This window comes from Myotis davidii, unplaced genomic scaffold, assembly GCF_000327345.1.
Source record: "Myotis davidii unplaced genomic scaffold, ASM32734v1 scaffold331, whole genome shotgun sequence".
NCBI lineage: Eukaryota > Metazoa > Chordata > Mammalia > Chiroptera > Vespertilionidae > Myotis > Myotis davidii.
The window spans coordinates 401,045-406,165 of NW_006282208.1; positions in this window are offsets into that span (position 1 = coordinate 401,045).

Below are 5,121 nucleotides of genomic sequence, written 5' to 3' on the forward strand. Positions count from 1 at the left end.
TGCAAACAGGTCATTCTCAAAGATAGACCACATGTTAGAACAAAAACTAAATTTCTACAAATTCGAGAAGATTGAAAACATATCAAGCATCTTCTTGGATCACAATGACATGAAACTAGAAATCAACTACAGTAAACCAAAAAACTCAAAAGCATTAAATATGTGGAGGCTAAATAGCATGTTATTAAACAATAAATGGGTTACTAAAGAGATAAAGGAAGAAATAAAAAATTACATGGAAATCAATGAAAATGAACACACAACACAGCAACATCTAAGGGACACAACAAAAGCAGTCCTGAGAGGGAAGTTATTAGCATTTCAGGCCTATCTCAAGAAACACTAAAAAAGCTCAAATAAAAGATCTAACTCTACAACTAAAATTATTAGAAGGAGCGCAACAAAAAAAAGCTTAGAGTAAGTAGAAGGAAGGAAATAATAAAGATCAGAGCAGAAATAAATGACATAGAGATTGTTAAAAAATACAAAAGATTAATGAAACCAAGAGTTGGTTCTTTGAAAAGATAAATGAGTTTGGAGAAACTTTACCTCGAATCATTAAGAAATAAAGAGAGTTGACCCAAATAATTAAAATCAGAAATTAAAGAGGCAAAGTAACAACTGATACCACAGATATATAAATATTGTAAGGAAATACTGTTAACAATTATATTTCAACAAAGTGGACAACCTGGGCAAAATGGACATATTCCTGGAAACATACAATTTCCAAAACTCAATCAGGAAGAATCAGAAAACTTGAAGAGGCCAATAACAAATAATGAAATTGAAGCAGTAATACACAGACACACGCGCGCACGCGCGTGCACACACACACACAAACTCACACAACAAACAAACAAAAAACAAAACAAAACTCCCAGCCAACAGAAGTCCTAGATGGATGGCTTCATAGGTGAGTTTAACAAACATTCAAAGAAGAACTGACACCTGTCTTCCCCAAAATATTCCAAAAAATTAAAAAAGGAACACTTCTTCTTCTGAGGCCAGCATCATTCTAATTATAACACCAAATAGAGACACTTCCAAGAAAGAATATTACATAGGGGCTAAAATCCTCAACAAAATATTAGCAAACTAGAGGTCCAGTGCACTCAGCGGGGAGGGGGGTCCCTCAGCCCGGCCTGAGCCCTCTCGCAGTCTGGGATCCCTCGGGGGATGACCACCTGCTGGCTTAAGCCTGCTCCCGGGGGGATTGGGCCTAAGCTGGCAATCAGACATCCCTCTGGCAGCCCAGCAGCCCTCGGGGGATGTCCACTTGCCAGTGGGGAGCAGACCTAAGCTGCAGTCAGACATCCTTAGCACTGCTGAGGAGGCAGGAGAGGCTCCCACCCGCACCGCTGTGCTGGCAGCCATCAGCCTGGCTGTGGCTGAGCAGAGCTCCCCCAAGTGAGAGCGCACTGACCACCAGAAGGCAGCTCCTGCATTGAGCGTCTACCCCCTGGTGGTCAGTGTGTGTCATAGTGACCAGTCATTCCCAGTTGTCCTGCTGTCCTAACAGAACAGTTTGCATATTACCCTTTTACTATATAGGATCAGGCAAGGAACCTTGGCTTCCTCCATCACTGGAGCAGGCAAGCCTCCTGCTCGCTTCAGCTGCGTGGCTGCCGGCCGCCATCTTTGTTGGTGGTTAATTTGCATATCACCCCGATTAGCCAATGGGAAGCGTAGTGAAGCTATGGTCAATTACCCTTTTTGTCTTTTATTAGATAGGATGGGATCCAGCAATACCTTAAAAAGATCATATACCATCATCAAATGGGATTTATTCCATGGATTCAAGGCTGGTACAATATTTGTGAATCAATAAATGTGATACATCACTTAAACAAAATGAAGGGTAAAAATCAAATGAACATATAAATAAATGCAGAAAAAGCATTTGTTAAAATCCAGCACCAATTTTTGATAAAAGCTCAGCAAAGTGGGAACAGAGGGATGATACCTCAACATCACAGAGGCCATATGTGACAAACCTGGAGCAATATCAAACTCAATGGGAAAAAACTAAAAATGTTTCCCTTAAGAGCAGAAGCAAGACAAGTCTGTCTGCTTTCACCACTCTTATTCAACATAGCATTTGAAGTCATTCATAGTCATCATACAAGAAGAAATAAAAGGCATCCACATTGGAAAAGAGGAACTAAGACTGTCATTATTCACAGATGACATAATTCTGTGCATTAAAAAAACTTTAAGGACTTAACAAAAAAATAACTAGATTTAATAAATGCTTTTGGCAAAGAAACAGGATACAAAATTAACATCCAGAAATCAATGACATTTTTATACAGCAATAATGAACTCTCAGAAAGAGAAAATAAAAAATATTCCCATATACCATTGCAACAAAAAATAAATAATAAACTTCACCAAGGAGATAAAAGACCTAACCTCAGAAAATTATAGAACACTTAAAAAAAAGAGAGAGAGATATAGGAAGATAAAAACAAGTGGAAGACTACACTGTGTTCAGGATTGGAAGAATTAACATCATTAAAATGTCCATACTACCCAAAATAATCTATGGGTTCAATGCAATCCCTATTAAAGTACCATTGGCATATTTCGCAGATATAGAAAAAATATTCCAAATATTTATATGGAACCCAAAAGGACCCTGAATAGTCATGGCAATCTTAAGAGAGAAGAACAAAGTTGGAGGGATCATAATTATGATCACCTATACTAAAAACAGCCTGGTATTGACACAGGAACAGCATATAGATCAATGGAACAGAATAGAGAACCCAGCAATAGACCCATTCCATTATGCTCAATTAATTTGTGACAAAGGAGGCAAGAGCATATAATAAAGCGAAGACAGTATCGTTTTTTTTTTTAAATATATTTTATTGATTTTTTACAGAGAGGAAGGGAGAGAGATAGAGAGTTAGAAACATCGATGAGAGAGAAACATCGATCAGCTGCCTCTTGCACATCTCCCACCGGGGATGTGCCCACAACTCAGGTACATGCCCTTTACCGGAATCGAACCCGGGACCTTTCAGTCCGCAGGCCGACGCTCTATCCACTGAGCCAAACCGGTTTCGGCGAGCGAAGACAGTATCTTTAATAAATGGTGGTGGGAAAATTGGACAGATACATGTAACTAGACCACCAACTTACACTAATCACAAGAATAAACTCAAAATGCATAAAAGACAAATGTAAGTCACAAAACCATATAAGGCTTAGAAGAAAACATAGGCAGTAAAATCTCAGACATCTCACATAGCCAATACATCTTCGGGGGCAAGAGAAACAAATGAAAACATAAACAAATGGGACCACATCAAACTAAAAAGCTTCTGTACATCAAAAGAAACCAAAATGAAAAGGGAACCCACAGTATGGGATAACATATTCACCAAAGATACATCTGATAAGGGGTTAACTTCCAAAATATGTAAAAACAAAAGGAAGACAACAAATCCAATTAAAAACTTGGCAAAGAACGTGAGTAGACACTTCTCCAAAGAGGACATATGGATGACCAAGAGGCATATGAAAAATGCTCAAAGTCACTAACCATTAGAGAGAAACAAATTAAAATTATAGTGAGATATCACCTCATACCTGCCAGAATGGCTGCCATCAATAAATCAACAAACAATTGCTGGTGAGGATGTGGCGAAAAAGAAACCCTAGTCCACTGCCAGTGGGAATGCAGGCTGGTGCAGCCACTATGGATAACACTGTGGAGTCTCCTCAAAACATTAACTGTGGAACTGGTGTTTGACCCAGTGATTCCACTTCTGGGAATATATCCTAATTATCCCAAAATGCTAATCAATAATAATATATGTGCCCTTATGCTCATAGCAGAGTTATTTATAATAGCTCAGATCTGAAAAGAGCCCAAGTGCCCATCAGCAGATGAGTGGATAAAAAAAACTGCGGTACTTTTACACAAAGGAATAGTATGTGGCTTTAAGTTTGGCTCAGTGGATAGAGCGTCGGCCTGCGGACTCAAGGGTCCTAGGGTCAATTCCGGTCAGGGACATGTACCTGGGTTGTGGGCACATGCCCAGTAAGAGGTGTGCAGGAGGCAGCTGATCGATGTTTCTCTCTCATCGATGTTTCTAACTCTCTATCTCTCTCCCTTCCTCTCTGTAAAAACTCAATAAAATATATTTTTTTAAAAAAGAAGGATTGCTTACCTTTTGCAATAGTATAGAGAGACCTGGAGACCTTTATGCTAAGTGAAATAAGCCAGTCAGTGAAAGAGAAATATTACATCTCACTTACATGTGGAATCTAATGAACAAAATAAGTCCAGAGGCATGGATGCATGGGACAGACTGTTGAATTGCAGAGCAGTGTGGCATAGAGGAGGGGGATGGGAAGAGATTAACCAAAGAATTTATATGCATACTAGAGGCCCAGTGCACAAAATTGTGCATGAGGAGGGGGGTCCCTTAGCCTGGCCTGCACCCTCTCACAATCCGGGACCCCTTAGGATAGGGCCTAAACTGGCAGTTGGACATCTCTCTTGCAATCCAGGACGCTGGCTCCTAACATCTCACCTGCGTGCCTGCCTCAGCACCCCTAACCACTCTGCCTGCCTGTCTCATTACCCCTAACCACTTGCCTGACTGCCTGCCTGCCTGATTGCCCCTAACCATCTCTCCTTCGGCCCCTGCCTCCACAGCTTTGTTTGTAATAACGTCTGGAAGGTCGTTCAGCTGTCCAGTCTAATTAGCATATTATGCTTTTATTACTATAGATTTGAAAGAACACCTGAAAATATGCTTTTGAGGTATTTAAATCAATTCCTATTAGTAAATTTTTAAGTGAATGAAATACAGATACCTAAATTAAAAATCAATATACAAACTTAGCAATACTGCTGAGGGTCAACATAATGCATACTAGGTGTAACGGTTAATAATGGCAGATTTTCACCCTGGCCGGTTTTGCTCAGTGGATAGAGTGTTGGCCTGCGGACTCAGGGGTCCCAGGTTCGATTCCGGGTAAGGGCATGTACCTTGGTTGCGGGCACATACCCAGTGGGGAGTGTGCCGGAGGCAGCTGATTGATGTTTCTCTCTCATTGATGTTTCTGACTCTCTATCCCTCTCCCTTCCTCTCTGTAAAG